The 12,928-nt window shown below is 58.5% G+C and overlaps 1 protein-coding gene across 8 annotated transcripts in view; it reads right to left on the minus strand.

Annotated features, from left to right (window-relative positions):
• Positions 1-12,928, minus strand: part of scn1laa (sodium channel, voltage-gated, type I-like, alpha) — a 480,246-nt gene that overhangs the window by 121,522 nt on the left and 345,796 nt on the right. The gene's annotated exons all lie outside the window — the stretch shown is intronic.

Raw genomic sequence — 12,928 nt, forward strand, 5'->3', positions numbered from 1 at the left:
TAAACCAATAAAAAAAACTAGATATTTGAATGTACATTGTCATAAATCCAAAGAATCTCTGCAGTGCAGAAGGAGGCCATTTGGCCCATTGCGTCCGCACCGATCCTCTGAAAAAGCACCTGCTCTAGGCCCACTCCCCCACCCTATCCCCATAACCCCACCAAGCCTGCACAGCTTTGGACACTAAGGGGCAACATAGCATTGTCAATCCACCTAACCTGCACATCTTTGGACACTAAGGGGCAATTTAGCATGGTCAATCCACCTAGCCTGCACATCTTTGGACTGTGGGAGGAAACCAGACCACCCAGAGAAAACCCACAGAGACACGGGGAAAATGTGCAAACTCCACACAGACAGACAATCATCCAAGGCCGGAATTGAACCCGAGTCCCTGGTGCTGTGAGGCAGCAGTGCTAACCACTGTGTCACCATGCCACCCAAGTAAGGTTTTAAAAAAATTCAAAAGGTGCATACAGAAAATACAGACTTTTTAAAAAAACTCCAAATCTATATGGGGAATTTTCACAGTAACTTCATTGTAGTGTTAATGTAAGCCTACTTGTGACAATAATAAAGATTATTATTAGACGTTTCCAGCTATTGCTCGAGTACAATAGGTTCTAGTTGTACAAAGAACAATACAGCACAGGAACAGGCCCTTCACTCCACCAAGCCTGTACCGGTCATACCACCTTTGGCCAAAACCCTCAGCACTTCCTTGTGCCGTATCCCTCTATACCCATCCTACCTATGTATTTGTCAAGATGTCTTTTGAACGCCGTTAATGTATCTGCTTCCACAACTCCCCCTGACAACACGTTCCAGTCACTCACCACCCTCTGCGGAAAAAACCTGCCTCGCACATCTCCTCTTAAAAACTTTGCCCCACGGACCTTAAACCTATGCCCCCTGGTGACTGACCGCTCGATCCCAGGAAAGAGTGCCTGCCCATCCACACTATCCAGGCCCCTCACAATGTTGTTGACTTCTATCAGGTCACCCTTCAATCTCCGTCTTTCTAATGAAAACAGCCAGAGTCTATTCAGCCCCTCCGCATAGCTAACACCCTCCAGACCAGGCAACATCCTGGTAAACCTCTTCTCCACCCTCTCCAAAGCCTCCACATCCTTCTGGTAGTATGGTGACCAGAATTGCACGCTATATTCCAAGTGCGGCCTTACCAAGGTTCTGTACAACTGTAGCATGACTTGCCAGTTTTTATACTCAACGCCCCATCCAATGAAGGCAAGCATTCCATTCCGTATGCTTTCTTGACAACCTTGTCCACTTGTACTGCCACTTTCAAAGATCTGTGGACCTGCACGTCCAGATCTCACTGACTTTCTATGCTCCTAATATGTTGTAGTGTTTGATTTGGCTAGTAACGGGTTGGACATTCTGCTAATTCCCCACATGTAGGAGTGCTTATTTGTTTCAAAAGAAAGAAACAATCAAATATACAGCTTTTCATGAGCTAATGAAGTACATTTGGAGTGAAGTCACTGGTCTAGTAGGCGGAACTGCAGCTACAAATGCCCCCAGAGGGTCGGAGAATGGCCGTTGGCCGCCGTGAATCCCGCCCCCGCCGGTTGCCGAAGGAGGAGGGGGATGGGGGGTCCGTGCCGGGGTGGAGGTTGGGGGGGGGTCCGTGCCGGGGTGGAGGTTGGGGGGGGGGGGTCCGTGCTGAGGTGGAGGTTGGGGGGGGGGGGGGTCCGTGCCGGGGTGGAGGTTGGGGGGGGATCCGTGCCGGGGTGGAGGTTGGGGGGGGGGGGGTCCGTGCCGGGGTGGAGGTTGGGGGGTGTCCGTGCCGGGGTGGAGGTTGAGGGGGGGGGGTCCGTGCCGGGGAGGGGGATGGGGGGGTCCGTGCCGGGGAGGGGGATGGGGTGGGGTCCGTGCCGGGGTGGAGGAGGGGGATCCGTGCCGGGGTGGAGGTTGGGGGGTCCGTGCCGGGGTGGAGGTTGGGGTGTCCGTGCCGGGGTGGAGGTTGGGGGGGGGGGGGGGGGGGGGTCCATGCCGGGGTGGAGGTTGGGGGGGGGATGGGAGGGCAAGTGAGTTGATCCACCTGGCCAGGTGCCAGCCTCCAACAGTTGGACCCATGCGGTCCATGCCACCTGGCTGGGGGGAGGAGGGGATATGGGCAATGATGACATGTCGTCGTTCCCCTCCCCCCACCAGGCCGTCATGTTTTCAGATCATCCAGCGATGTTGGCCGCCGTGGCGGCAGCCGCTCATGTCTATGTTGCCCTGGATGAGGAGGAGGAGGAGGAGCGTGCCAGAGAGGCGGCGCAGGCTGCTGCAGAGGGGCAGGCTGGAGGGACACCCGACCGACAGGACGAGGAGGGGGAGGAGGACGTCGCGGCCCCACGGCAACGGAGGCACCCGAGGGCGCCCCGTGTGTACCGGCCCAGGCAGTCATACCAGGACCTCACGGACCGGGAATGCAGGAGGAGACTCCGGATGAGCCGGGAAACCGTGGCACACATCTGCCACCTGCTGGCACACCTGTCACCGCGTGGCACTGGCGGGGGACACCCTCTCCCCGTGTCCGTCAAGGTTACGGTGGCCCTGAACTTTTATGCAACGGGGTCATTCCAGGCACCGAGTGGGGACCTGTCCGGCATATCGCAGACATCGGTGCACCGGTGCCTCCGGGCAGTGACAGATGCCCTATATGCCATGGCGCACCGCTACATCCGCTTCCCCGTGGACCGGGCCAGCCAAGATGCCGGGGCCGTGGGCTTCTCTGCCGTGGCCGGGTTCCCCATGGTCCAGGGCGCGATCGATGGGATGCACGTCGCCGTGCGGCCACCTGCAGATAACAGGGCCGTGTTCACTAATAGGAAGGGGACCTATTCGATGAAAGTACAGGTGGTCTGCGACCACCGCATGATGATCCTGCACGTCTGCGCCCGTCACCCAGGCAGTGTACACGACTCATTCGTGTTGTCGCGGTCATCCATCCCCGGCATGTACGAGGGATGCCATCCCCGGCTGAGGGGCTGGTTGCTCGGCGACAGGGGCTACCCATTGCGATCGTGGCTAATGACGCCTATACGGAGGCCACGCAATGAGGCGGAAAACCGCTACAATGATGCCCATGTAGCGACAAGGGGAGTGATAGAGAGGTGCTTTGGCGTGCTGAAGATGCGTTTCAGGTGCCTGGACCTCTCTCTGGGGGCGCCCTCCAGTATCGGTCAGATAGGGTCGGCCGCATCATTGTGGTGTGCTGCGTCCTGCACAACATAGCCCAACAGAGGGGCGATGTGCCGCAGGCAGAGGAGGGCGGAGTGGAGGAGCAGCAGGAAGAGGCGCAGTCCTCCCCAGATGAGGGGGATGGGGGTAATGGTCAGGGCAGACGGGGTGGACACAGGCGGGTGGCTGTCCACCGTTACCGGCTGGCCCAGCGGGCACGGGACAGACTGATAGACGCCCGCTTCACTGACTAGGTGGGCGTGGGAATCGAGTAGTATGGCCACAGACCGCACACCATGGCAACAGCCGACCACCCACACCCCCCACCCATCCACCCGCCCAGCACCCTCACCCCCCTCCCCAACCCCACCCACCCCACCCGCATGCACACCACCCCCCCCCCCATTGCCGATCCACCTGCGGCACAACGGGCCGGGCTCACACAGTTGCGGGTGGACGCGTGTCTATCGCAGGCCATGGAGGATGATGACAACCCGCCCTGCGGTGAGCTCCTGGCTCTACATCGTTGGACTATGTCTGACCCATGGCCACAGTACCACCATCCACCCGGACCATCCCTGCATGCGGCTGTGACACTGCAGCGCACGGTCCCGTCCTCTGCCCGGGGGATGTTGATGGCGGCCCAGGGGGAAGGGGGCAGACTCACCTGGGGCTGAAGTAAGACCACCCCTCACACACACACTTGCGCTCAACGTACATGACACCCCCGCACACTTTGGACAGAGCACAAAGGCAGCTTCTGTAGGTGTAACATTGACTTTAATAACCAAAGGAGTTCATGCATGTGCCCTAGCCCCTAAAACTCATCTGTGCCCTGCAACCGTGCCAACTTACTCAATGTCTAATTGTTTGGCCTTACGGGCCCTTTGACTACGTCTACGTGGTTCCCCAGACGGTACAGCAGAACTGGAGGTGGACTCCTGTGATTCCTGCCCTCTGACACTGGATCCCTTTGGCGGCCGTTTCCTGGGGAGTCCTGGCCTAGATGGGCCAGGCTGCGGCCGGGCGACTGGGATGGCGAGCTGCCAGCCTGTCCTGCCCGCTGCCCACCCGATGCACCTGGGACGGAAGGGGGGTGGGGGGGTCCGAGGTGTCGCGGTGTACCGGGACCTCCCCTACAGAGGGAGCCGGGACGGACCACACCACCTCCTCCTCCCTCGGGGTGCCCGATGGCCCCCAGGCCTCTACATGGGTGGGGGATGCGAACGGACTGGCCATCCGACGCCCCCCCGACATCTGGCGCTGCCAGTCCTGGAGGCCCGTGCTGGTATCGACAGGGGTCTGCAGGTTTGCAGCCATGGAGCCCAGGGGGTTGGCAAACTCTGTCTGTGACAGTGCAACGCCGGCTCGCACATGGCCACTGGCGCCGATGCCCTCAGCGATGGCCTGCAGAGACTGGGCCATGGCCTGCAGAGACTGGGCCATGGCCTGCTGAGACTGGGCTATGGCGTTGAGCGCCTCTGCCATCTGGCGCTGGCACTGGCTCATGGCCTCCTGTGAGAGGGCAGCCATTTCCTGGGCCACAGACGCCGCCTGCACGGAAAGCCCCAGGCCTCGCAAACCGTTCCCCATGTCTGACACCGTCGCACCCATTGCCTCCACCGCGGACACCACCCGTGCGGTGTCGGCCTGGGTGGCACGCATGACCGGCACCACTCCCAGCTCCTGGACGCGGGTGGACTCCTCCACCTGCGACCTCAGCCGCCGCAAGCCGGCCGTCACCCTCTTCGCTCGTCTCCGGGTCGGTGGTTGCATCGGATCTATGTGTGGGTGTGGTAACTGCAGGAACCCGGGATCCATCTGGGCGGCAGATGTTCGCTTGGGCTGGGCCCCCCTCCGACCGCCCGGCCCCTCTGCGGCTCCTACCTCCACCTGCTGTACCGGGACGGCTGTGTTGTGCGCACCAGTGAGTGTACCAGACGCCTCATCACTAAAGTGCCCAACCGAGGTGAGTGTTTCTGCGATGGTGGAGGGTGTTGGTGACAGCAGTGGCGTTGTGCCGTGCTCTTCGTCCCACTCTGAGTCCATGGCGCTTTGGGGTGGGGGTTCGTCTCCACCCATCCACTCTGAGTCACTGTCCGGTATTTCGTCTTCCTGGGTAGTGCTGTCCCGGGTAGTGCTGTCCCGGGTAGGGGTGTCCCGGGTAGGGGTGTCCCGGGTGGTGGTGTCCTGGGTAGTGGTGTCCTGGGTAGTGGAGACCTGGGTAGTGGTGTCCTGGGTAGTGGTGTCCTGGCTCGGATGTGACGGGGGCCTGTGGCTGCCCCCCTCATCGCTGGGTAGTCGCTCCCGCACGTGACGGGGGTGTCGTCTCCCTGTTGCTCCAGGTCTCTCCGTCTCCCGTGGTGTGCGAGGGGCATCCTGCGGGCGTCGCATGCAGGAGGGTGCGGGTCTCTCCGTCTCCCGTGGTCTCCGAGGGGCATCCTGCGGGCGTTGCATGCCGGAGGGTCCGGGTCTCTCCATCTCCCGTGGCCTCCGAGGGGCATCCTGCGGGCGGTCTGTATCAGCGGGGATGGGTGCCTGGACGTTTGGTTCTGCGATACACAATGAAGCATGCATGGTTAGACATCAGGCAGTGATCAGGTGATACGGGGGAGGGGGATATAGGGGAGGGGGGATATGGGGACGGGCTGTCGGTGGCTCACTTGCTACTACGCCCCCGACCTCTGCATCAGCAACCTCCCGGTCCTCCGGTCCACCAGCCAGTTCCAGGGCCCTTTCCTGGTGTTCGGTCAGTGGCCTCTCATCAGCGGGGCCTCCTCCAGTCCTCACATGCTCCCTATTGTTGTGTGCGCGCTTCTCCTGTGGGGGGGGGGGGGGGGGGGGGGGGGCGGGGGCAGTGGCAGGGGTAAAAGGCAACACTGTTAGGCAGGTATATGAATGCACGCCATCGGTTGCGTGTGCATTGCAGAGGTTAAGGTTAGGGCTGGATTCACTTGGGGATATGGGGGAGGGGGGATATGGTGGAGGGGGGGATATGGGGGAGGGGGGATATGGGGGAGGGGGGGATATGGGGGAGGGGGGGATATGGGGGAGGGGGGATATGGGGGAGGGGGGGATATGGGGGAGGGGGGGATATGGGGGAGGGGGGGATATGGGGAGGCTCACCCTGCCTGCTCTGACGAGGTCGTTCACCTTCTTGTGGCACTGGGTGCCTGTCCGTGGTGTCAGGGCCACAGCGGTGACGGCCTCTGCCACTTCCCTCCACAGACGCCGGCTGTGGCGTGGGGCAACTCTGCGGCCGTGCCCGGGATACAGGGAGTCCCTCCTCTGCTCCACCGCGTCCAGGAGCGCCTCCACATCGCGTGACTCGAACCTCGGGGCTGAGCGGCGCCAGCCATCCAGTCGGGTGTTGCGGTCGGGTGTTGCGGTCGGGTGGGGGGGGAGCAGCGCGGCCTTATGAACCGTCACGCCGTGCGGCGCGTATGACGCTGCACGGCGTGAACCACTGCGCAAGTGCGGATCCCGTTACGTCGCTGCTAGCCCATTTCGGGCCGGAGACTATCGACCCATTTTTCCGACGTGACGCAAGTCGGATTTGCGCCGTTTTTTGCGCCAATCGGCGGACTTTCCGCCGATAACGGAGAATTTCGCCCCAGATATTTGAGTTTTGTGGTGCTGGCCGCAAGGTGACTATTGATTAAGACAATAGACAAATTCTCCATCTCTTCTTTCAGTTATGCCATGTTCCTTTAAAAGAGGCAGCATAAAACTTGGCAATACCACCAACACAAAGTTAAATAGGTTTTAACTAACATGCTTTGAGCACTACATTGTCATGACAGTGAAAAGCGGATTGTACCATCAAAATTGTTTATAGATACAAAGTGAAATGAACTATAGTTCCAACAAAGATTATGGCAAATAATCTTGTTTCTGAAAAAAACTATAGCTGGGATTTTCTGGCCCCAGCACCAGTGGGAATCATCTTGGGTGGGACAGGAAAATTTGGCGAACCGTTGACCTTTAATGATGATGCCCGCCAGTGTCAGGGCCAGAAACCCCTGCCCTACAAATGATTTAGTTTAAGTTTCATGAATAGAATTGCTTTCTAAATTTGTAGGCTGGGACATCACGCAGAGGCAGTGGGCCCACCCACCACTGGAAAGTTAGGACTGAGCCTGCCTCCGCCCATCCTGGAAGCCCAGCTCGGGCTTTACAATTTTCAGGCAATTAGTTGCCTGAGGTCGGAGCTTCAAACCCACTGAGGCAGGGTGGAGAACTCTCATGACAACCAGATTGCTGGAGGCTCTTCAGTCCCTGCAGCATCATTTTAAGTGGTGTCCATTGCTGGGACTGCAGCCATTCCCCGGCTATACTAACTTGAATTAGGAGGAGTGGTTGATCTGATTGTGGCCTCAACTCCGCATTCTGCCTACCTGTGTGTGGTAGTATGATTTGGGGTCATGTGGGACTGTGAAGCCGTGATGTCATTGGCTGACAGATCCCGGGTCCTGGTTGGACGTTGACCTCTAGCTCCGCCCTGAAGGTGGAGTATAAGTACCAGGAGTCCTCCCCCGCAGGCCAGTCTACTACTGAACTGCGGGGGAACAGTCACGCTTAATAAAGCCTCATCGACTTCACTCTATTCGTCTCTCGGAGTCTTTGTGCGCTACAATTTATTAAGCGTGACTAAAGGACTATGGAGCTCAGGATCATCCCGGAATGCCTGAGAATCAGCCCCCACGCAGTGAACGCAGCAGCAGCTTTCAAGCACTGGCAGACTTGTTTTGAGGCCTATCTCAGAACGGCCCCCGGCCGGGTCACAGAAGACCAAAAACTACAGGTCCTGCACTCGAGGTTAAGCACGGAGATTTACTCCCTCATCGAAGACGCAGAGGATTTCCAGACGGCGTTCGCAGCACTAAAAAGTCTCTATGTTCGCCCAGTAAACCAGATCAACGCTCGCTATCAACTCGCAACGAGACGGCAAAGTCCCGGAGAATCGATAGATGAATTCTACGCCGTGCTACTAATTTTGGGACGGGCCTGCAGCTGCCCGCCGGTGAACGCAAATGAACACACGGACATGTTAATGCGCGATGCTTTTGTGGCAGGTATGAACTCCTCCCAAATCCGCCAAAGACTTTTAGAAAAAGAGCCGCTAGGACTCTCAGAGGCACGGGTCCTAGCAGCCTCCCTAGACGTGGCCGCGCGAAACACCCGCGCCTACGGCCCCGACCGCATGGCAGCCCCTTGGGCTCCGTGGACCCCCGTCGCGACAAACCCCCCCCCACTCCCTCACAGGCTTGCGCGGTTAAGACGCCAGATCATCCCGGGGGGGCCCGCTGCTATTTCTGCGGCCAAGCGAAACACCCCCGGCAGCGCTGTCCGGCCCGCGCAGCGATCTGTAAGAGCTGCGGGAAAAAGGGCCATTTCCCGGCTGTGTGTCGGTCCCGGGAGGTCGCCGCTGTCCCAGGAGAACAGGGAGCCCTGCACGCCGTTTACGCTCCCCAACCCCCCCCAGCGCCCCATGTACGACCCGCAGGTGCAACCGCTTTGGGTCCCGACCACCGCTCACCCCGGAGAGCAGGGAGCCCTGCACACCTTTTACGCTCCCCAACCCCCCCCCCCCCCCCCCCGCGCCCCATGTATGACCGGCCGGCGCTACCACTTTGGGTCCCGGCCACCGCTGTCCCCAGAGAAGAGGGAGTCCTGCGTGTTCCTAACGCTCCCCAATCCCCCCAGCGCCCCATGTGCGACCCGCAGGCGCCGCCATTTTGGGTCTCGGCCACCACGAGGGGAGGAGGGGCGCCGCCATCTTGGACCACCCCAGACCTGTGCGACGCATGGGGGCGGCCATTTTGTCCACCCCCGCCGCCATCTTGTGACCCCCCAGCCATGTGCGATGCATGGGGGCAGCCATCTTGTTCACCCCCGACGCCATCTTGGACGGCAACAACGGACCCCAGTGTCGACGGCTCCACGGGGTTCGAAGAAGACGCTCAACCATTCCAACCACGTCTGGCTTCAATGACGCTGGACCAAGCACGGCCCCGGACGCTCCAGACGACGACGACAACGGTGCTGATAAACGGGCACGAGACACCATGCCTGGTCGACTCCGGGAGCACGGAGAGCTTTATCCACCCCGACACGGTAAGACGCTGTTCTTTGACCATCCGTCACAGCGCACAAAAGATTTCCCTAGCTGCAGGATCCCACTCCGTACAGATCAAAGGCTTCTGCATAGTTACCCTAACGGTGCAAGGGAGGGAGTTCAAAAACTACAGGCTCTACGTCCTTCCCCAACTCTGCGCCCCCACATTACTGGGATTAGACTTCCAGTGCAATCTACAGAGCCTAACCTTCAAATTCGGCGGCCCATTACCCCCACTCACTATCTGCGGCCTCGCAACCCTCAAGGTTCAACCCCCATCCTTGTTTGCAAACCTCACCCCGGATTGCAAACCCGTCGCCACTAGGAGCAGACGGTACAGCGCCCAGGACCGGACCTTCATTCGGTCCGAAGTCCAGCGGCTACTGAAGGAAGGCATAATCCAGGCCAGCAATAGTCCCTGGAGAGCACAGGTGGTAGTAGTAAAGACAGGGGAGAAGCAAAGGATGGTCATAGACTATAGCCAGACCATCAACAGGTACACACAACTAGACGCGTACCCTCTCCCCCGCATATCCGACATGGTCAATCGGATTGCCCAATATAAGGTCTTCTCCACCGTGGACCTCAAGTCCGCCTAACATCAGCTCCCCATCCGCCCAAGTGACCGCAAGTACACAGCCTTCGAGGCAGACGGGCGATTATACCATTTCCTAAGGGTCCCATTTGGCGTCACAAACGGGGTCTCGGTCTTCCAACGAGAGATGGACCGAATGGTTGATCAACACGGGTTACGGGCCACGTTCCCGTATCTCGACAATGTAACCATCTGCGGCCACGATCAGCAGGACCACGACGCCAACCTCCAAAAATTCCTCCAGACCGCTAAAGCCTTGAACCTCACGTACAACGAGGACAAGTGCGTTTTTAGCACAAACCAGCTAGCCATCCTGGGCTACGTAGTGCGCAATGGGATAATAGGCCCCGACCCCGAACGTATGCGCGCCCTCATGGAATTTCCCCTCCCGCACTACTCAAAAGCCCTAAAACGCTGCCTGGGGTTCTTTTCATACTACGCCCAGTGGGTCCCCCAGTATGCAGCCAAGGCCCGCCCCCAATACAGACCACGACCTTCCCTCTGTCGACAGAGGCTTGCCAGGCCTTCAGCCGCATCAAAGCGGATATCGCAAAGGCCACGATGCGCGCCATCGACGAGTCCCTCCCCTTCCAGGTCGAGAGCGACGCCTCCGACGTAGCTCTAGCGGCCACCCTTAACCAAGCGGGCAGACCCGTGGCCTTTTTCTCCCGAACCCTCCACGCCTCAGAAATCCGCCACTCCTCAGTGGAAAAGGAAGCCCAAGCCATAGTGGAAGCGGCGCGACATTGGAGGCATTACCTGGCTGGCAGGAGATTCACTCTCCTCACGGACCAACGGTCGGTAGCCTTCATGTTCGATAATGCACAGCGGGGCAAAATCAAAAACGACAAGATCTTAAGGTGGAGGATCGAGCTCTCCACCTTCAACTACGAGATCTTGTATCGTCCCGGAAAGCTGAATGAGCCGTCCGATGCCCTATCCCGCGGCACATGTGCCAACGCACAAATTAACCGCCTCCAAACCCTCCACGAGGACCTCTGCCACCCGGGGGTCACTTGGTTCTACCACTTTATTAAGTCCCGCAACCTCCCATACTCTTTGGAGGAGGTCCGTACAGTCACAAGGAACTGCCACATCTGCGCAGAGTGCAAACCGCATTTTTTCAGGCCGGATGGTGCGCACCTGATTAAGGCTTCCCGCCCCTTTGAACGCCTTAGTCTGGATTTCAAAGGACCCCTCCCCTCCACCGACCGCAACATATACTTCCTTAATGTGGTGGACGAGTACTCCCGCTTCCCATTCGCCATCCCCTGCCCTGACATGACCGCGGCCACAGTCATTAAAGCCCTGAACACCATATTCACACTGTTCGGTTGCCCCGCATACGTCCACAGCGACAGGGGGTCCTCCTTCATGAGTGACGAGCTGCGCCAGTTCCTGCTCAGCAACGGTATAGCCTCGAGCAGGACGACCAGCTACAACCCCCGGGGGAACGGGCAAGTAGAGAGGGAGAACGGCACGGTCTGGAAGACCGTCCTACTGGCCCTACGGTCCAGGGACCTCCCAGTTTCACGGTGGCAGGAGGTCCTCCCGGACGCCCTCCACTCCATCCGGTCACTACTGTGTACTAGCACTAACTAAATGCCTCATGAGCGCCTCCTTGTCTTCCCCAGGAAGTCTTCCTCTGGAACGTCGCTGCCGTCCTAGCTGGCGGCCCCAGGACCCATCTTGCTCCGAAAACATGTGCGGGCGCACAAGTCGGACCCGTTGGTCGAAAGGGTTCACCTCCTTCACGCGAACCCGCAGTACGCTTACGTGGAGTACCCCGACGGCCGACAGGACACGGTCTCCCTGCGAGATCTGGCGCCCGCCGGCAACACACACACCCCCCCCGACACCAATCACCCCCTTCCTGCCACCGCCGCACCCCGCTACCGCCCCCTTCCCAGGAGGATCGGTCCTCCTCCCAGGCCCGACCAGGAGTGAAGCCCAAGCTGAAACCGTAAGGCTCCCGGAGACGACAACACCGGAACAAGCACCACCACCACCACCGGGGCCGAGGCGATCGACACGGACGACCAGATCGCCCGACCGACTCGTGGCGTCGATCTAACACTACAATATGTGGACTTTTAACGAGAACATTTTGTCTTTTTCTCCTGACGATTACTGTAAATAGTTCGAAACAAAAAAAAAAACCTTGTACATACTGTAATAACATGCGAAAGTTTTCCTCCCAGGACCAGCCTTGTAAACCCTTACCACCATGCGAAGCATCACCCCGCCGGGTTCATTTTTAACAAGGGGTGAATGTGGTAGTATGCATTAGAGGTCATGTGGGACTGTGAAGCCGTGATGTCATTGGCTGACATATCCCGGGTCCTGGTTGGCCGTTGACCCCTAGCTCCGCCCTGAAGGCGGAGTATAAGAACCAGGAGTCCTCCCCCGCAGGCAGTCTACTACTGAACTGCGGGGGAACAGTCACGCTTAATAAAGCCTCATCGACTTCACTCTATTCGTCTCTCGGAGTCTTTGTGCGCTACACTGTGATCAGGAGCAGTGATGGAGGTCAGAGAAACGGATGGTGTGATGTGCTTGCTGATGTCAGTCAGGCAGATGCCATTGAGGGGCGGATGGTGATCAGATTGGTGGAGGAGGTGGGGGGGAAGATGTAGCAAGGGGTGCTGATCAAGCATGGGCTGACCTTTCCACTGGGGAGACTTCTGTGCTGCACAGGATTCCCCTACTCCCCAGAGCCTGCCATCAGACCGCTAATGTATACTTGCCAGTCTCATCATGAGGAGTGGTCCCAACCCCCTTGTAGGAGGTGCGTAAAATTCTAGCCCTTTTTTTTAAACTAGAACCACATGACTGACAAAGACAGAATACTTATTAAATTGAAATATGATGGAAGTATTAATGCATGAAGGTGGCGTCTCATTTTCTACCAACAATTATGTGAGCCAAGTCAATAATTCAGAACACAGCAGCTTTGAGAAGGAAAACTAGCAGTACCGAATGAAAAAGCTGATTAAAACATTAAAATAATTCAAAAGTAA

This window comes from Scyliorhinus torazame, chromosome 2, assembly GCF_047496885.1.
Source record: "Scyliorhinus torazame isolate Kashiwa2021f chromosome 2, sScyTor2.1, whole genome shotgun sequence".
Lineage (NCBI taxonomy): Eukaryota > Metazoa > Chordata > Chondrichthyes > Carcharhiniformes > Scyliorhinidae > Scyliorhinus > Scyliorhinus torazame.